The sequence below is a fragment of the Rhinopithecus bieti genome, unplaced genomic scaffold, assembly GCF_001698545.2.
Source record: "Rhinopithecus bieti isolate Rb0 unplaced genomic scaffold, ASM169854v2 scaffold_7884, whole genome shotgun sequence".
Lineage (NCBI taxonomy): Eukaryota > Metazoa > Chordata > Mammalia > Primates > Cercopithecidae > Rhinopithecus > Rhinopithecus bieti.
This window is the reverse complement of record NW_016806331.1, coordinates 3,898,519-3,920,679: the sequence shown is the minus strand read 5'-3', so window position 1 is coordinate 3,920,679 and position 22,161 is coordinate 3,898,519.

Sequence of the window (22,161 nt, the reverse complement as noted above, 5' to 3'; positions counted from 1 at the left end):
AGTCAATAAGTGTCAGAGTTGGGATTTTTCAACTGAAAAAAAAATCACAAATTTGTACATTTAGAAAGGAGACTTTATTTCTTATAAAAGGTTATAGCCCACAGGGTGGCCATCCTGACAGGCTGGGAAGTGTAGCCTCTGGCAGGGACCATTGGCAGGCACTTTGAAGGAGGAAAGGTGAGACCAAAATTTATGGTGAAGGGATTGACTAAGTATACATATTCCAAGTTTATAAGAAGAGCTATGAATATTCATGAAGAGTGCCCCGAGACATGTGTACTGAACAAGCACACATGTTACAAGCATCCCATGTTACATGCATCCCATGTTCACTTTGAGGTGGACACTTAACATTTAAATGCATTACAATTAGGTCCTATATGTCAAAAGGTGAGGCAAGGACACAAAGGCCTTCAAGTACGCAGCCTCTGTAAACCAGCCAGAACCCATCCAAGGTTAGGGGTCTTCTTATCTGTACAAAGTTATTGAAATTAGTCTCTTGTCTAATCAAAGCTGCAGTCATGGCTTGTGGAACAGGGCAGTCAGTGAGTCAGCAGCCAGTAGTGAATGAGCTGCAATTATTTTAATATTGCTTTTCTTGAGGTCAGTGCTTGCTTAGGTGTTAAGGAAAAAGAAAAACCTTGTGGTATTTAGAACATAGTTTATTCTTTACGTGGAGGGATGCGTAGCTCAGCTTAAGGCCTGATGCGGCCTTAGGTACTGTTTATAATTTGGTATTTTATTGTCACAAAGAGTCCATTCTGTCAGTCTTATAATCTCTATTTTAACTTTAATGCTGGTCAGTTTTGTCTGAACCACAAAAAGGAGGGGATATAATGAGGCGTGCCCAACCTCCTGTCCTGTCACGGTCTGGAACTCAGTTTTAAGGAATCTTTGGGGTCCCCTTGGCCAAAAGGGGTCTGTTCAGTCAACTGCTGGGGTGTGCTCAGCATTTTATTTTTAGTTCTTACATTCAAATCTGGTGCATCAGATTCCAAATCCTATGATCTTTCTTCTACAATGGACTGACCACCCAGATGTCTCTGTTAGATCAGAAGTCCTAAGTGACCGTTAAAATTCAAACTCCTTTCACCAACATTTGAAATTGCTCAGTCTGGTGCTAGTTTCCTCTTCAGGCTTTTCCCTCATTATTCATTTGCTCTCTCTAAAATTTCTTGATGTTTTTCTTCTTGCTAGCATCAACTCACAATCTTCTTTAGTCTTGTAACATCCTCAACAAAAAAAGCACAATCTACTCCTTTGCTATTTTAGCAAGAGAAGAAAAATAGAAGGGGAATTTTTTTTTTTTTTTTAGATGAAGTCTCGCTCTGTCGCCCGGGCTGGAGTGCAGTGGTGAGATCTCAGCTCACTGCAATCCCCGCCTCCCGGGTTCAAGCGATTCTCCTGCCTCAGTCTCCCAAGTAGCTGGGATTACAGGTGGCTGCCACTACGCCCAGCTAATTTTTTGCATTTTTTAGTAAGATGTGATTTCTCTATGTTGGGCAAGCTGGTCTCGAACTCCTGACCTCATGATTTGCCCGCCTCAGCCTCCTAAAGTGCTGGGATTCCAGGCATGAGCCACTGCGCCCGGCCCAGAAGAGGAATTTTTTAAGTGTAGTGGGGTGGGTATACCACAGGGCCCTCATTCTGTTACTCCAAATTTCACCCTCAGTTCAGCATCTGAATCCCAGGACCACCTCTGCCACTGTCATGTAATCCTCATTGGTGACTGCTTCCTTTCTTTTAAATATATGAGGAATGTACTGGAGATGCCTGCCACAACCTGCCCCACCTTTCGCCCCTTCTGCAGGAAGTTTCTTTACTCCCCTCTTTAACAGATGAATGGATTGCTCAATATCAGTGCCACCCTGAGCCAGATCGAAGCTCGAGGCAAAAGGAAAGGTGTGTGCTCGTACATATATACTTATCAAAACAACCTTCCATGTTTTGAACCAAGCAGGAAAAGATAATTAAAGTTCTACAACTACAAAAAGTGACTACATGGAGGGCTCTGCATTGCATAATCTGTTCACACCTCATTGTCAAACCTCATACACCTACCCCATGAAGACCTGGTGAGGGAGGCAAAAGCCACAGGGTTCAGGAACCATGCGCAAAACACATGGTTCATAAACCCCCATTGTGCAAAAAACACAGGGTCATAAAACACACAAACAACGCCATCCTGTCACTATGTAAACTTTTAGTATTTCTTCCTCAAGGACTTCTTTTTCATTAATTTTGTGTTTTAACTATTGTATTAAATATTATCTTGATTACTGATATTTTTTGGCATGCCATTAAATTTTGCACAAAAAAGACAGTGTTTTACTCTTTAATTCTGGTCTTATTCGACATCAACTGCTCAGTCCCAGTTGATTGAACCTACTATGGCCATCTAACCCAAGAACAGCCCATATGCAAGACTGGTATTGATCCTCTCTATTCTGCCACTAAGGAAACTGCTGTGGAAATTACTGTCCAGAAAACACTACAGCAATCATGCCGATTTTCACATATAGGGTGACATCATTCTTTCCCTTCACCTCTCTCCCATTCTTCCTGTGTGACCAAGACACCTCCTATGGAAGGGAGGGGGTGAGGGAAGGAGCGGAAAGGAGGGTTCCCAGGCTGAGTCTGGAACGGAACAGGACATGTGAACTTGATAAGAAAGTTGGCTATGGTGAGATAATAGGAAAACCTAGACCTTGTAATGTGGAGTTTTATGCAACATGTACTTCTTTATTCAGTTTTCTCCTGTTTTCTCTTAATTTTATACGACATTCTCTTTACTTATCAAGCACAATGCCATCTGCCAGAGCCCAGACCATGGATAAACTTTGCCTAACTCCCACTATGCACGGTATCTCTTCTTTTCACATCCTCTGCCTATACCGCCAATAAGCTGTCTCTTTACATCAGGAGTCCCTTCCATTTTAGTCACTTTGAGTAGCTGCTGAGCCACCTCACCCAACCAGTAGAATCAGTTCCTGGAAATCAGTCTCAGGAGTCAGGAATTTGAAACAAATTCAGTGACCTTCTCCTCCAAAGAACGTAACTATACTGGCCATCCACAAATTACCAACAAAGAAAAGCCATTTACTTTAATGCATTATAAATTTTCATGAATGAAAACTTTAATAAATGACAACTGACATCATCAGTTTAAGAGCATTTGCCCCTGGTGATTTGTATAGCCCTGCTGACATTAATAAGAGAATATCTTTGTTCCTTGCCCTTCATCTCTCTGGTGCCAGGAAAACAAGCTACATTCACTCCCTTCCTTAAAAGCATAAACTCAGCTTATCTCCTGGGAACCAGACCTTCTCCTGGGCTGGACGCGATTCTCCCATAACCATAAACATGTAGAGAAGTTTAAGTGCAGTTGGGTGGGGACAGCCCTTCCTAACAAGCTGGTGGAAATTTCATCAAGGCCAGTTTTTGGAATCTGACCTGTGAATAGCTATGGAATTCAGAAGTTTATATTTACTATTGCAAGCATGCTTTTCAATTGTGTACTTCCCAAAATAAATGTTAAGTTACTTATTGAAATGATCGAGTCTTAAATGACTTCCACTTCCAGAATGGCCAGCACACAAATGGCTCTTCAAAGAATAATTTGACTTCTGCATTTTGAGCATCTTTGTCTCACTTAACATTTATTGCACCCCCGTTTGGGCCAGGCAAAGGGAATATGGGTTAATTAGGGGAAGTTCCTGCTAGTCCTCAGGGTCTTGGATGAAAGAGGGAAAGATAGGTTATAGAGGCTAATACCTGCTATCTCAGAACTATCCTGCAGCAGTGCTTGAAGACATGGGGTTGGGGGTGTCTGAGATGTAGGAAATAAATTCAGTTTCTAAAGCTATTTATTCAAGATATCCTATCAGACATAAATCTTAAAGGATCAGCTGCTTCCAGTGGACAAACACTTAGTTACTGTGCAGGAAAGCAATACTGGGTGTCTCAAATTCGATAGTGCAGTTCTGCACTGTACATGTAGCACATGATCCAGACCCACAAGAAGGAGAAGCTGCTTTGTAGATGGTAAACTGGATGGACAGACTACAGAGAAAAAGGAAAATAAAGCAAGGGTTGAAAACCAGGGATCAGAAACACGAGGAGGCTTGGATCAGTGAAAAACTGGATTGGTGATGTATATTAGTCTGTTCAGGCCACCACAACAAAATACAGTAAATTGAATTCAATTTATGAAAATGGACTTAGCAAGTGGATGACAGTGGGAAAGATATTTCTGGCAGAAGGATGGTCCAAAGAACAAAGGTACTGAAAATGCGATAGTTTCACGCAAAATCTGTACACGAGTGTTTAAAGCAGCTTCACTCATAATGACCAGAACTTAAAAGCAACCAGAACGTCCTTCAATAGAAGAATGAATAAACGAACTGTGGTACAGTCATCCCCTGGTCTGAGGGGAGGGCATTCCAAGACCGCCAGTGGATGCCCAAAACCGCAGATAGTACTTAACTTTACATATATTATGTTTTTTCTTATACATACATACCTATAGTAAAGTTTAACTTATAAATTATGCACAGTAAGAGATGAACAATAACAGTAAAATAGATCAATTATTGCAACATACTGAAATAAATGTTCTGTGAGTGAATATAGTCTCTCTCACTCTTTCTCTCTCTCTCAACATATCTTATTTTACTGTATTCACCCTTCTTATAATAATGTGAGATTATAAAGTGCCTGTGTGATGAGATGAAGAGAAGAGAATGACGTGGTATTGTGGCATAGTTTGGGGCTACTATTGACCTTCAGACGTTATGTCAGAAGGAGAGTCATCTGCTCTGGGTGATCCTGACTCATTGAGCCAGGACAGTGTTGATGGGTTGATGTCAGGAGCAGATGATGCCAATGACTCATGGGCATGTGGCATATGAAGTGTGGATATGGTGAACAAAAGGCTGCTTGACTCTCCCAGGGCACTAAGTGGGACAGCAAAAGATTTCATCAGCATACAATAGTGTACAACTTAAAACTTATGAGTTATTTATTTTTGGAATTTTCCATTTAATAGTGTCACAATTGACTATGGGGACCTGAAACCATGGAAAGCAAAACCACAGATAAGGGGAAACTAATGTACCACTGGCAGCGCTGCTTAAACAAGCAAAAATTTATTCTCTCACAGTTCTGGAGGCTAGAAGTCCAAGATCAAAATGCCATCAGGGTTGTAGGTGTCCGTTGAGGCCTCTCTTCCCAGCTTGCAAGCAGCTGCCTTCCTCCTGTATCTTCACAGATTCTTTTGTCTGTGATGAGCAGAGAGAGAGAGAGACAGCTCTCTAGTGTCTCTTTCTCTTCTTTTTTTTTTTTTTGAGACAGAGTCTCGCTCTGTCACCCAGGGTGGAGTGCAGTGGTGCGATCTTGACTCACTGAAACCTCCTTCTCCCGGCTTCAAGCGCTTCTCGTGCCTCAGCCTCCCAAGTAACTGGGACTACAGGCATGTTCCACTACTCCTGGCTATTTTTTGTATTTTTAGTAGAGATGGGGTTTCACCATGTTGGTCAAGCTGGTCTCAAACTCCTGACCTTGTGATCCACTCACCTCAGCCTCCCAAAGTGCTGGGATTATAGGCATGAGCCACCGCACCGGCCTCTTTCTTTTCCTAGAAGGAAAGCAGTCCTATTGGATTAGGGTTGCACTTTTATGTCCTCATTTAACTTTAGTTACCTCTCTAAAGGTCCTGTCTCCAAACACAGTCCCATTGTAATTTAGGGCCTCAACACATGAATTTGGGGAGAGACACAATTTGACCCATAACAGGATTATTTCACAAAAATGGCCCATTTGCATCAGCATCTTGCTTAGAAGGGCTCTTCCAGACTTGCCTCAGGGAGGTTAATCAAATTCCTCAAAGTCACACAGTTAGAAGATGGTAGAACAGACTTTTGGAATCTAGGCAGTAAGTAGGATAGACTTTGGAACCTGTCCTTTTAATCACTATGCATACTGCCTTCAAGTGGGAAATTTTTCATCATTTCCTCCACCAAATAACTATATTTAATTATTTTTATATTTTTCTTATGCTCCAGAGTCCTGGCAGTTCTCATGTTATTTTTGTCACTGTTTTAATTTTCCTTACCTTACAAAGACTTTTATTCTAGTAGATCATAGCACAAGGGAATTATTTTCTCTTCTAAAACTTGACAGATCAAACACATTTCAGGTTGTCAGATGGAGTAAATCTTTGCAACAACCAGGGAGTTCTAGAAGCACAAATAAGTAGTTCCAAAAGCACAAATACTTTTAACCACTTGTGCACCTAGAAGTGTCAATATAAGACCCATCCAGTGATCTCTGATATGTGCAATATACAATATTAAGGACCACATGCTCTCACTGGTCCTTACGGTTTCATATCATTTATTTCACCAGTTGGCATAAACATTTAGTTTCTCATGATCTTACCCTTAATACAAACATTAAACTCAAATTAACAACTGGTTAAATGCCTCATATTTAAATATATTGATATTTTTTGCTAGAAAAGAAAAATGAAAGTGATGAATTTTCATTTAGTAGCCTGAAGTTATGTTTCCACCAAACATAGTACCTAAATTCTCATTAGAAATCTGACACAATGGAAATGTATTTGTTTTTATAAGAGAGAAGTATTGATGTGAACATGAAAAGCCTGAAATGCCAAACGCCTGCACGTGTGAATACATGTCACACGAAAGTGGTGTTACAATTGTGACACAGAGGCGCAAGCCAGGACTTTCTCAGGGATGGATTTTTCAGACAACTAGTAACTGTGAAAAAATGTTCCCAACAACAGTCTAAGAGAAGAAAAAGCACAAAATTTCATTTTCTGATGGTAGAGCAGCACCGTCTAATGGAACCTTCAGTGATGATAGAAACGTTCCATTTGCTGTGCTGCCAATACAGTCACCATTAGCCACATGTGGCTATTGGGCATATGAAATGTGGCTAGCTAGATTTAGAAACTGAAAGATGTTTTAAAACAACTTTTAAAATTGTATTTTATTTAAATCCAAATAGCCACAGGTGGCTGGAGGCTGTTGCATAGAGAGTACAGTTTTAGAGTGCAGCAAAGATGTTCATATATACTTTGTTTTCTTTCTTTATTTTTTGAATGCTTAAGGAAAGGACAAAAATAAATTCTTTGAAGGGAATGGTTTGAGTGAAGAATAGAGGAGGCCACATTCCTGGTCCCAGTTTCCAGTTGCATCCGTCACATGCTTCTCAGTTTCAGTTTGCAGACCCATAAAATTCAATACAAATTGCACTATGGCTTTACTGTGAGAGGCAGCCCTGAATGGTGAACAGGGGATTGGAGAGGGGGCAGCTGATCTATGGCGTTCAGTCTGGGTACTCTGTTCCCTGCACAGGCCCTTGGCTCTCTGAATTTTAGTTTTGACAGCTGAAAAATAAAACGGTTGAACTGAACAAATGCTAGAGCCTCACTGGCCATAATGTTTTACATTCTCGTCCAATTGACAATATATTACTAAAACATTTTTTAAGTCACTGTTATTGCCTGGTGGAGATAGAAATAAAATCTTAGAAATCTACTGATTTAAGATAAGCTTTAAGGAAGTACCAGAAATGCTTTTGATTTTCTGTAGGAAAGGTTTTGTGACAGGTTAGAACTATAGTAATGGCTCATGTGCATACTTTTCTAGCCTAGTAGTTGGCAATAAAAGTTATTTGTGTGCTTATGGCAGCATTGCTATTCCCACAAGTTCCATTGCTTCATACATAGAACAACCATAACTAGACCTGCAAAATGGTCTCAGCGGTGGGCTCTGCATGGTAAAGGCAGTGTTTACACAAAGTAGTTAGCTATCATCTTATAAGAGGCCTCTAAATCAAATTTGCACATACAAGGAAGGGTTTGCAAGGACTAATCAGATAATTATACCCCAGGCAACCAATTGACATGGCAAGTTGCAGTTGTATTTGCTTTACATTTCATCTTTGATAAAATAGGGTACCATGTAAAAATCAGTCTGTGTGGTGTTTCATTTGTAATTACCAGTGTTCACTAAAACAGGTTATGAGTTTATAAGGATCAGGTTGTGCTCTGTGACTTACAGTGCAAAATGACCTCACACTGTAGCAACCAGCAGGGTACCCGGGCCATCAAGAATTGTTTTGCTTCCTACCCCTCCTCCAACATAAAAGATACGGAGTTTCTTTGAAAAGTAGAAAAGAAAGCTCCATAGCTTTAACCTATGAGGCTTAGCTCCATAGCTTTAACCTATGAGGCTTAGCTCCATAGCTTTAACCTATGAGCTTTAACCTATGAGGCTTATTATTCTATCATCAGATGTGTGGTTTGTAGCATAAAATGTATGTAAGCCAGTCTACACCTAATATTTTAATAGAGAGATGACCAGTTGAAACTTTAAATGCCTAACACTCTTCTCCTTGCTTTTTAGAAAACTCTCTATATAGTTCTAATGGGCTCTTAAAATATGAGGTAACCACCATAAATAGCTGCTTTATTTAAAAAGCTCACTGTTAAGGTGCTTTTGCTAATCTGACATCAGGGAAAACTCAAGTTCAAATTTCATGCTTTGGAAAGCAATAAAAATCACCACCTGGAAATCCAGAGGCATGGGCAAATTGTTATTCAAAACAGGTGTGTCAGCTTCGTAGAAATATGGCAGAAGTCATTCAGTGGTTCTGGAAAGAAGGCTAAGGTCCCACAGGGCAGCAACTTCCTGAAAGACCTTTGCCTTTAGAGCTCTAGCTTTGCATATCATGTTCACTGTCCTGAAAAGAAAGATCGATTAGGTATGCCTAGGATGGAAATAGGTGAGTTACACCCACTGGTTCAAACCATTGCCCTTAAATGAAAGAACTGAAAACAACAGACTCCACATGTTTATGAGCTGAAATCCTAGTGGGTACTTCTATAAATCTTTTCCATTTTTGATTCTTTTTTTTTTTTTCCTTCTTGGCTTAGGTCTGGATCATGAAAAGAAATGCTATGCAATGCCAGAAAGGATATTGGCAGAACTTCCAACCTCACCTTAGTAAATCCCTCTGATGTAGATTCTATGGGGATAATTTCTAGACTTCAAATTATTTAATATGTACCAACCACTAATAATATTCTGAGCAAAAAATCCCCACAGCATTTGATGTAGTCATTAGTTAGAAACTCAAATAAGGTATGAATAGACAGGGTATAAAAATGAACTCACTAATTCTCTAAGCCTTTATTACCTATTGTGGTAGGCTGCAATACTATTTCCAACTTTTTACTCTACTCTATATTCACACTTTTTGCCATGTGGCTTTGCAATTTCTTCCACTAAACATGGAGTATATTTCCCTATCTTGTTAATATCAAGCTTGATCATGTGACTTCCTTTCACCAATAAAGTACTAGTGAGCATGACATAAGCAAATGTTTGATGTGTGTGTGTGACTGGGCTTGGCCTTTTGTGCTCTTGCCTTCGCCATGGGAAATTTTTCTTCAAATCAGCTGCTGCACCTTCAGCCTGGGTCCCAGGAACAGACATGGCTCAGCCTGCAGCAAAGAGCCAAGATAACTAGATTCAACACTTGAAGGAGAGCCTCCCCGCTGAGTTCAGCCTAGATCTGCTGACCCACAACCAACCACAGAATGACACTCTGGAATATCAGTGCTACATTTTGTATGATGCTGGTTTGAGTGTAGTTTGTTCCTGAGCATTTTTTCAGTAATTGTTGACAATGTGCTAGGCATTGTGCTGGACCCTGTGGATATCAAGAATTAGAGATAGTCTCTGCCTTTGAGAAATTGGGTCTAATTGGAGAGACATGTACATAAACAGCACAATATAGTTAGTGTTACAAGAGATCTGAACCAGATACTTTAGGAAATAAAAAAAAAGAGAAACAAATTGATGACCCAGATAGATGTTCATCGCATTAGAGTTAGGCCATATTTAATTTATACTAGTCCTTTTTTTATGCCTGAAAGATAGTTCCTGAGAAAACTGACCTTTTATATACCTAACAAAATCTCAGCTCTTGCTAGTTAATAATTGTGCTTGTTTATAAATCATGTGTTTAAAAATATACTTATTTTATCCTCATGTATTTACATGTGCTTTAAAATGACAACTGATCCAATACTAAACTTAGGCTAAATCTCTACCATGATTTGAATTCTATTTTATTTCTAGGCATCATAGTGTGTCCTTCTACCCAGCCAAGAAAATATACAAATCATCTGGGAATGGACAAGATATATATTATTTCTCTACATGTAAATCTATGTTATGTGGATGTAAGGGGCCAAAGCCAGACTGCTGAGACGACAGTTCTAAAACTACAAATTCCTTCCTACCGTTTAGAATATCTAATCTTAATCCCACTGTTTGTTTGCATTAAAGCAAAAATGCCATTATTTTTCTGCAAAATAATTACTTTGCATTACCCTCCAAATACTTATGAAATTCTGGAGATAGCAAGCAAGGAGGTGAGGAGTGGAAGAATAGATGTTGAAGTTCTTGATCTCAGATGAGGAGAGGCTAATGCTACATGCCACAGTCTTTTCAATGAGAAGTATGGCTGCATCTGCCCCTAGTCTGTCCTAGCCTGGTAGGAGGCCTAAGTAAAGGTACCCAGACACTGTATCCAAAAATGTAACTATCCCTCTGGGTTAGATAATTCAGGAATGCTGCTGGACGATTAATACTATCCCCAGGATCAGCAGACATTCACCATGGGCAGACACTCAGCACACTGCATTTCCAAGACTTAGGCAAATATCAATCATGAAATTATTTTCATTGAAGATTTAGAATTCTTCTACAAATATGTTGCAGAAAGCCACTATAGCTTGGAGCTTAAGAATATGAATGCTGGAGCCAAAGGAACTAGGCTGAAATGTTGCATCTGCTACTTCCTAGACATGTTATTTGGAAAAATCAATCTTTTTCTATACCTCAGTTTCCTCATTTGTAAAGTATGTGTAATGATACCACCTATTTCATAAGGTTGTTGAGAAGAGGAAATGAGATAATGCATCTAAATTACTAAGAAAAGTTTATTGCACATATAAAAAGCTAAATGATTGGTAACTATTTAAAATATTCCCCATCTGCCAGACTATGCAAATGGTATCTATTTTGTTATATCATCCCTGCATTAGGACATCATCATCAGAAATGTCTGAGTTGAGAAGGAACTTAAACACTTAGTTTACCCACTCACCTATCACCCCCTCCCCAACACAAACACACACACACACACACACACACACACACATCTTGTAGGCTAGAAAACTAAGGTTAAGAGGGTAAATGATTTGCTAAGAGTTTGTGGCTAGACTAGAACTGGGTTATTCTGGTGCCTGATAAAGAGCTATTTCCATTAAACAAAACTGAGGTAAGACAATTTATTTGATCAAAATTTAGTTGATCAAAATTGACCAAACCTTGCCAGAGAGCTTTGCGCAACCTGTCATGCAGAATCACCACCAAGCTGCACAGACAGAGGTCAGACAAGCTAAGATCATCATTAGGGTTTGCCAACAGTGCTATCTTTTTTTTTGGCACACTAACTGGTGGAAAAACTTTGGGAATTAAAGTAGAAGCATGGCATATCTCTATTTCCTGCAATTTAACTTCTCTTTTGCAGAAGCTGTGTTGTGTTAAGACCCTAAGCAATTCCTTGTTCACCATGTTGCCAAGGGACTTAATTCTTTTGCCTCTCCAGTGATAGTTAAGATTCTAGCAATGGCTAGATTTTACCAATTGTATTGATTTAGCTCTTCACTGGGTATGGGATTCTTTTCCAACTTTGCTACAGCCCTGCCACTTTGACACTCAGAAGTTCCTCTCCAGCACCAAAACACATACTCACACACACACACACAAACACACACAAACAAGGACCAGCATCACTGTTCCTTATGGCAAACCTGTTAGATGGACAAAAGATTGCACTGCCTTTTATCTGTGAGAAAATTGAGGTTTAGAGCATTCTTGAGGCTTGCTTCAGATTAAAACAGCAGAATAATGATACCCACCCAATCTTCTGCCTATAAATGCTTTGTTTTTGAGTGATGATGGATAGATCAGTTAGCCATTCTGGTATGGGGCGCCCATTCTCAGTGTTTATGGCTGCTACTCAATGCCAAGGCAAGTGGCTGATGCCAAAGTCTCTTCTATATTTTTCCTCCCCTAAGAAGAGAGCTCAAGAAAAACTCATTTTTGACAAGTGATTTAAAACAGATAACATAGACTTTCCTTTCTGAACTCTGGGCTGGCGTGGTGTTACCCTCAGCGTTCGTGTTCAGATGTTAGCGCTCTCAGGAGAGGAAAAGTGTTGACATTTAGTTCTGTATTTCTAAGTATTAACACACGTGGTGGGGAGCCTTTTACAATTACTCACTCATGCTGAGATCTTGGGCGGCCCGTTTGAGCCTTTTTCTCCCTGATGTCCCATCAAACTGCCATGAGCCAGCATGGATATTGTTGTCAAGTGTTGGCAGGAAACCCATTCCATTGAAACCCTCCTAGGGGAATGAAAAATATAAGGAGGAGTAAATAAAATGAGGATTTAAATGATCTTTTAGAAATATCTTTAATTGCACACAGAAAGGCCTAAATAGCTACTACTCAATGTCTACAACCCTAAGATGCATGTTTTAGAGTAAGGGCATCAAGGGGGCCACGTTCTTCTTCTTGCTTCCCATTACTTCCTTCTGTCTCTCCATTCTCCCCCTTTGCTCAAACCCCACACATAGGAGGCAAACCCCCCACAATTTCTGTGTGACCTGAAGGAATGAATCCTGTCATGTTAGTTCCATTTTCCTAATAGAAGTTGTTCTAATAAGTTTAAGAGGCCACCAGAGCCCTTTGAGTTAGGAACAAATCGCAAATCATCATAACACTACACCTAGTCTCATTTTATGACAGCAATAAATCAAAAGCAGCCTCACAGTGTGAAAACTAGCTACAGCAGTCACAAGTGCCAGGTTCTTGGAAATGCCAATGCCCAAACGTCTTTAGCTTTGCAGTGTATGTTTTGGCTGCCAGAGGCTCAATTTTTCAATTAAGGATTTAAAAAAAAAAAAAGAGAGTGTGTATGTGAAAGAGAAAGAGAACAGCTTCAGGTAAATTTGCCAAGCCAGACAATGAGGCTCTTGTTCTTTAGAATTATATTTATTTATTTTAGCTTTACTTTTGTGTTCATATTACTTCGAAAAGAATATTGGATGTGGAGTCCAGCCAAACAGTGTTTATACAAAATTTAATGTGATTTTGATTGTAAATGAAATACAAGTCTCCTAAAGATGCTACCTGGGTTGGTATCATCAAGGGCTCTAAAAACTTGATGAGATTTCATCTACAGCGCGAGCTTCTTAGGTGTTGGTTAGAATTCCACATGGTTTTGCAAAAGATTTCTTGCGTAATTCTAGGCAATGAAAATAACTTAGAAAGAGACTTGGTACATACCCATCATTTAATGTTGTCTTTCACAATGGGCAATTGAATTTTTTAAAATGCCATTACCATTTTTTTACTAGAAAATGATATGAGCAACATGTTTCCTACTAAGCATTGTATGTCAGGGACTATATTGAACTTTGCAGTTGCTCCCTGAAATAATTTTTCAGCTAATATGAATTAATTTTTAAAAAAGCAAATGAGAGCTTAGCAAATGAAACTGAATGACCACAGTTCAAAAGTTTGGACATTAATCCTTGACATGAGTTGTTGCTAATAAATCTTTTGGAAAAAAAATGTACTTGACATTCTCTTTTTCAAAAAAAAATTATATTTGAAACTACTTTATACCTTTAATTTAGGGGCCACAAAAAGCTTTATTAAGTTTCTGATTAAATAATAATTCTGTCAGATTAGCCACACGCTGGTGTCCACTATCAAAATCAAAGAGTTGTCTGAGGCTGCTACTGCTTCTTCATACCCCATATCCATGGTAGTGGTCAGTTTCTTCCTTCATAATGTCTAAACATCATCCCTCTCTTCCAGGCCCTCTGCTTCAGGAAACATTTTCACAGCCTCCTTACTGACTACCTACTGTCTTCCATAGCCCTTTAATCCTTTCTATACAGCAAAGTCAGATTAAATCCCTCTGAAGCTCCACTTTCACCATGCTACTTCCCTAATGATTTAAGAAGGTACAATGGCTACCTATTGCCTGCCACTTGAAATCACACCATCAGCTAGCTGGCATAACTATATTAGTCAAAAAATTAACTGTCACAGTAGCACCCACAGACGGATACCTGAGTACAGACAGGACTCATAGACGGTTACATCCTCCTAGGTTGGTTATGAGCAAGGGGCTGGTCTTAGACAATATGTTTTTAGGTACATTCTATTTCTTAGACTGCCCAGTAGGCTCTGGAAAATTGATTCATTCTAATAACACACATGAAGACAGCTATTAACTAGGACACGGATTTCTTAATTTTCAGTGGTCCAGCCACCACAGGGCTGGGAACAGGACTGGTCAGATCTGAACAGGGCACTCCCTTCCTGGTGAGTGGTTCCCCCGGGAGACCAGACTATTTATCAGAGGGCGTGTAGGAAGCACAAAATCGAAAAAAGGAAATTGATTGTTGCCTGAAGGAAATATGCGTCATACTTATACAACCCAACCTATTGACCTTCTCCACCCAAGGGACAGCTCAGACTACGAAGGAAACAGAGCTATCCTTATCATCTAAATCAAAACACCAATCTCCCTTGGGAGTGATGAATAAATAGGGATGGTTCTTTTATTTACTATCTGTTTGTGTTAGTTACCTATACTTAAAAACAAACTAACTAAATGTACTTATTGGTTTCCCAACTTTGTGTCGTTATAGTACCTTTTTGTGATATGTTAGTACATTCAGCCTTACTTTCACTTTAGGCTTTCTTCCTAATGAATTAAAATTTCATAAATAAGCAATTCCTAAATTACAATACAGTATGAGATAAAATTACACAAATTCCAGTCATTGCCTGGTGTTAATTTCTTGTGCCCATTTCACTGAGTGTGATTTCCCAACCTTGTCTCCAAATATAAAGATTTATCTGACTTCCATTCATATATTCCTATTGTATCACCAAATGGCCCTGAAATTCACTTCCTCATGGTAAATAATTTACCCAACTCATAGAACCCTACCAATATGCTATTTCCTCCACTCAGTTAACTCAACAGTTTTTTTTATTAAGAGCTTCCTGTTTTCCAGACACTTCGATGGAAATTCAGGCAAGTAGATGAGGAATGAAGACACAGAGATAAATAAGAAAAACAAAGGTCTTGCTCCCCTGAATGAAGGTGTCAGTTGGCGACACAAACAATCACAGCACAATTTGCTAAGAGATGGAATAAGAGATAGCCACTGGCCGAGCACGGTGGCTCGCGCCTGTAATCCCAACACTTTGGGAAGCCAAGAAGGGTGGATCACCTGAGGTCAGGAGTTCCAGACCAGCCTGACCAAAATGGTGAAACCCCGTCTTTACTAAAAATACAAAAATTACCCCAGCATGGTGGTGTGTGCCTGTAGTCCCAGCTACTTGGAAAGCTGAGGCAGGAAAATTGCTTGAACCCAGGAGGAGGAGGCTGCGGTGAACCGAGATCGTGCCGCTGCACTCCAGCCTGGGAGACAGAGCGAGACTCTGTCAAAAAAAAAAAAAAAAAAAAAAAAAAAAAAAAGAGATAGCCATTATGTGTGGAATAAAAGCTGAGAAGAACATGATTCACTTTACCTTGGGGAGTTATCATGTTTTTGGGATGACACCTAAATGTGATCCTTAAGAATAATGGCCTCTGGCCGGGCGCGGTGGCTCAAGCCTGTAATCCCCGCACTTTGGGAGGCCGAGACGGGCAGATCACGAGGTCAGGAGATCGAGACTATCCTGGCTAACACGGTGAAACCCCGTCTCTACTAAAAAATACAAAAAAACTAGCTGGGCAAGGTGGTGGGCGCCTGTAGTCCCAGCTGCTCGGGAGGCTGAGGCAGGAGAATGGCGTATACCCAGGAGGCGTAGCTTGCAGTGAGCTGAGATCCGGCCACTGCACTTCAGCCTGGGCGACAGAGCTGAGACTCTGTCTCAAAAAAAAAAAAAAAAAAAAAAAAGAATAATGGCCTTCCGAAAATGCCCACACCCTAATTCCCAGAACCTAGAAATACATATTGTTATGGAAAAAGAGATTTAAGGTTGAAGATGAAATTAAGGCTGCTAATGAGCTAATTAGCAGATGGGGAGATTATCTTGGATTATCTGAGTGTGTTTTATGTAGTCACAAAAGTCCTTAAAAGTGGGGGAAGGAGGCAGAAGGGTCAGTATCAGACTGATGTGATATGAGAAACTCATATTGCTAAATTTAAACATGAAAGGAAGCCAAGAGTCAAGAAACGCAGGAACCCTCTTGAACTTGCAAATGGCAAAGAAACGAATTCTCCCCTCCAGAAAGGAACACAATCTTGGTATTGCTTGGTACCTTGATTTTAGCCCAGTGAGACCATTTTGGACTTCTGACCTCCAGAACTATAAAATAAAGTTGTGTTGTGTTAAGCCACTAGCTATGGTAATTAGTTACAGCAGCAAAAGGAAACTAATACAAAGGGTAAGTAGGATTTCACCAGTGAAAGCAGATAGTGAGGGTCTTATAGTCAGGGGATATAATGTTTAATCAGGTACTTGTGGTCTAGGCACTGTCAAATGCTTTTCATATATCATAAGACAACAGAAAATGTACTTTTGTGTGGTAGAAAATTATTAGATGAACTAGCAATAAAGGCTATTAGTGATGTAGATTGGAAAATGTGCTTTGAAATCATTTGATGAAGAGTATCAATAAGAATGTTGCAACAATGTGAATTACAGACATTGTGTGCTTTAAATTCCAGGAAATTAAGCACTAGGATACAATGAATGGATGGTATGAAATCACTGTCTTAGTCTAAAGTTACCATTGCCATCTTTACTTCCACAATAAGAGGCTCCATTTGCAACTCATATTCAATAGATTTTATATTAATCTCATTACTTGCCTCCTGCAAAATCTACTTTTCTTTAAAGTGCCCCATTTCTTTTCGTGGCACTGTAGTATTCCTAATCACTCAAACTTGAAATTTCTGAATAATCTACCTCCCAACCTCCCTACAACTCAACAAATTATCCTGTTGTATTGCTTCTGTCACCATGATCTTCCAGTGTCTTTCTCCTGTTTCTCTTTCCTATTCTACCCATATGTGCCATTTTAAACTATTATTTATGCTCTTTTCCCAATGAGTCACGAACTTCCCTTCCCCTCTTCACAGCTTCTCCATGACGTTTCCTTGCTTTTCTCCTCTTGTGAACTCCAGTAACACCAATTGTTCCTTGTAATACTTAAAACTTCCAGAAAGAATGTCTTTTCTCATGTTTCATCATGCCCATTCTCCCTTAATTTTCAGTTCACTGCTGTTAACCTCATTACTGTTAGCTATTCCATTGAAAAAGTTTTCTCTGAGGTCAAAAGTGACCTTTTTAGCAAATTTCAGGATCTATTTTGAGACTCCCTTCCTTAACTTGACCTCTCTGGGACATTGACATAACTGACAATTCTCTTCTTTCTGAAACTCCTCTTCCTTGGATCTTAAACTGACCTTTTCCTAAACTATACTTTGACTGTCTTACTCATTATTTTCCATCTCCTCTAATAACTGCTCAATGTCTCCTATCCTGCTCTTGGTGATGCTTCCCACAGTCTCAACCTAAAATTCTCATAACTTTTCACCATATTCTACAGATCTCTTCTGAAGGTATTGTGATCTAAGTATATCTTAGAGAATGAGAGAGACCACTAGAATTTCTTAACTCTGATTGTTGGAATTCTTTCTTTCTAGATCATTTCTGAGTACTTGCTATTGGCTCAATAGTATGCTAAATATACAAGAGAAGCCAAAAGTGTTGAAGATGTAGCTTATTTTTAAAACTTTATTGTAATTGACAAATAATAATTGCATATATTTATGGAGTACAATATGATGTTATGACAATGCATACATTGTGAAATGATTAAATCAAGCTAATTAACATACCTATCACCTCATATACTACAATTTCTGGAAAACATTATGCTAAAATATAGTTTCTATCTTTGAAAGTCAATTTAGAGAGATGCAACATATACATATAGAAATTATGACAAATGGTCTAAGGCAGGATTCATGCATTCATCATTGCCAATGACAATTAAGCAACACTATTTGAGTGTAGTTGTCAAATAAATATGGCTAAAAAGAAATGTTTCTTATTTTATGGATAAAAAGGACACCGAGTCAGCAGATCAATAGCCTTTCTTTCCTTGAAGAATTGAGACACAACGAGGAAATTGTATGATGAAAGTGCCCTTAATCATTTTCTAAGTTGTTTTCAGCCTTGAACAAAGGCTCCTTTTGTACTTCCTTCTCACAGTTTGCACAGTTCATCACCTGCATTGCAAGTAATTTAAATTAATCTATCCCTGTCTTGGGTTTTTAAACAATTAAAATTTTTTCATCCTCTATAGTTAAAAAATAACAGAGGAAATCTATCTAAGGAATCATACAAGAAAACGACATTTCACTGATTAATTTAGACTGCTTCAAGACTGTCTCAGCTCTTCTTACTGAAATGTTTATTTTATTCGTTTGCATTACAAATCAAGGCACCTGCATTCTTCAGGCATTTTCTTTCATTAGATAAAATAGCTCAAATAATCTTAATCTAGATAAGCGGAAAAGTGAAAATTGATATTTATAATAGATTTATAGTATAATTGATATTATAATATGCCACCTCTGTTTTAATAACTCTTTCTGGGCAGACGCATACAATAAAACCCTTCAGGGTCTGGCCTGATAAGAATCAGATTAACTTAGGCATATCATGATGAAAATTTCTCTTTCTGGTCTTATTAGGCTTTCAGTTCCAAATTATCTGGAAAATTCTAAGTGCCATTCTCCTTCCTGATTCTCCATCTGGAATTTAGAAACCACCACTTCTTACCATGCTACCAAATGAGAAAGTTATCTGTTCTTATACAAATAATTTTTCTGTTATTATAATTTTCCTTCGGCGAAGGAAAAAGAAGCAAATCATCTACACACTGGTGCCTAATTTAATATAATCCTGGTATGGAAAGTTACTCAAAATCACGTAACAGACATAGGATACCCACCCCACCCTAGGAATTAGATGGAGTAATTAAGCTTTGTGGATCAACTAAAAAAATTTCTGAGCTACCAAAATACCTCAAAAATAGCTGGCTCAATACACTAACCAAGAAAAACAGGTTTCCTCTGATCCGTAGCCATTCATCAGTAATGTGGAATGAACTTTTGCACTATTTGAAATTCAAATTCCTCCAAAATCCCTTCAGGTGAGAATCTGCATGCCCATTCAACTTAATCTTTAGCATATCTCACCAGGTGGTAGACACAGGAATTGATACTAACCCCCAAAGACAGCCCCAAACTAAGCTATAACTATCTATCAAGCTGTATATGATACTATTATGAAATATAGACCCGTCTTATATACTTATACTAGAAAAAATACAAAAAAACTTGTATAACGAGAATCTCGATAAAAAGCAAGATGAGTAGGCGGTTCTTCGTGGACTTAGAGTATGCAAGACTTCTTTTTTTTTTGTTTTTTCTTTTTTTTTTTTTTTTTTTTTTTCCTGAGCGGAGTCTTGCTCTCTGTCGCCCAGGCTTGTGGAGTGCAGTGCGCTCAGTGAGCTTCCCCAGCGTACTCCTGCACGGAAGCTCCAGCGGCTGCATCCGGGTTTACGCCATTCTCCTGCCTGGCCTCCAGGAGCAGAGGAGAACCAACTAGGCGGTGTCAACACACCCGGCACCTCGGGCGGCCGGCCTTATGGCAGTGAGCCTGATGTTTCCTGGCGGTATTCCTATCTTGCCACTCAGTAGAGACGGGGTTTCACCGTGTTAGCCAGCGATGGTCTCGATCTCCTGGACCTCGTGATCCACCCGTCTCGGCCTCCCAAAGGTGCTGGGATTACAGGCTTGAGCCACCGCGCCCGGCCGGCAAGACTTTTTAATAAACACAAAAAGCATTAAGCATAAAAAAAGATAAATTGTATTAAAATTTAAAAGTTCTGTTTGTCAAAAGACATCATTGATGGGTAAACAGGCAACCCACAGAAGGGAAGAAGTTATTGACAATACACATATCCAATAAAAGACTTATGTCTAGAAATATAAAGGTCAATCAATCCACAAGAAAAAGATTGACATCCCTTGAAGAAATAAGGAAAGAGTTGAGCAGCAGTTTCACAAAAAGGATATCTAAATGGCTAATAATCATCTGAAAGGTACTTAATTTCAATTGTATGTTAGATTGCAAAAATGAATCACTTCTTCTCCCAACCCTGTCTCTACACCCTTTGCCATGCAACTTGGTAGAACTGACTAACTCTCAATCTGAGCAAAGTTAAGTGACTCACTTTAACCAATGGGATATTAACAAATGTCATGCAAACAAGGGTTTGTAAAGCACTTGCACAATTGGGTTTCTTTGCTTTAGCACCTGTGCCATTTCCATGAGAATGCTGGGGCAACTCTGCTGGAGAATGAGAGACTTCTAGAGCAGAGATGAGTCATGCCAATTACTTCAGCGGCAGCTAGCCTAGATCTGCCAGCCATCAGTGGACAACCTCAGTCATGTACGCGAACCCAGCTAAGAACGGCAGAGTTGCCCAATCATCCCCACCTGACTCCATACTTGAGATCAATACATGAAATCATATCATGATCAAATCATGAGATCAATACATACTTGAGATCAAAACGTTGCAAATAAAAAGTCAATGCACTACTACTACCTACACATTAAAATTGCTAAAATAAAGAAGAAAATATCCCAAGTGTTAGCAATAATTTAGAGCAATCAGAACTTTCATATGTTGCCAGTTCAAACACTGTGGAAACTGTTTGCAGTATCTTTTGTAGTTGAACCTGTGCACACCCTATGACCAGCAATTCTACTCCTAAGCATATACCAAACATAAATGTGTATATATGTTCCCCACAAAGCATGTACTAAAATGTTTATCACAGAACTGTGGTAGTCAAAGAATTAGAAACTATTCAAATTTTCATAAAAATAGAATTTATTAATAAATTGTGATATATTTGCTCAGTAGAATTCTACATAGCAGTGGGAATGAACTACCACACCTATTCACACCAGTGTGGATAAAATCAACATGCATAATGCTGAACAAAAGAAACTGGACATAAAATAGTACATGTTGCCTATCTGATTCCATTTGCATAAAAAACAAAAAAGATAATCATTATCAATGTTATTACAAGTCAGAATTGTGATTATTCTTGGGTGGAAGATAGTTATTGGAAAAAATGGAGGCATTCTTGAGTACTAGTAATATTCTGTTTCTATCTGTCTACTAGTTATGCTGTTGTGTTCCATTTGTAAAAATTTATTGAACTGTATGCTCACAACATTTGCACTTTTCTACATGTATATTATGTTTCAATTAAAATATTTAAAATTGTCAAAAGTTTACACTGGAGGAGGAATAAAATTGGTATTAATAGAAATGCACCTAGCGTTTTCAAACTCTTTCAAAAAATTAAAGAAGAGAGAATACTTTTAAATTTATTTCATGAGGCCAGCATTACCCTAATACTAAAGTCAGACAAGAATACTACAAAAAAGAAAGAGAAAACTACAGGCCAATATATCTGATGATCATAAAAGCAAAAATCCTCAACAAAATACTAAAAAACAAAATTCAACAACACATTAAAAAGATCATTCACCCTGATCAAGTGGGATTCATCCCAGAAATGCAAAGATGGTTCAACATATGTAAATCAATAGGTATGTGTATTTGTCTGTTTTCACACTGCTATAAAGAAATATCTGAGACTGGGTAATTTATAAAGGAAAGAAATTCGATTGACTTACAGTTCTGCATTGTTGGGGAGGCCTCAGGAAACTTACAATAATGGTGGAAGGTGAAAGGGGATGCAGGCACCTTCTTCACAAGGTGGCAGGAGAGAGTGAGAGCATGTGAAGGAGTAACTAATAAATACTTACAAAACCATCAGATATTGTGAGAACTCACTCACCATTATGATAACAGCATGCAGGAAACTGCCCCCATGATACAATCGCCTCCCAC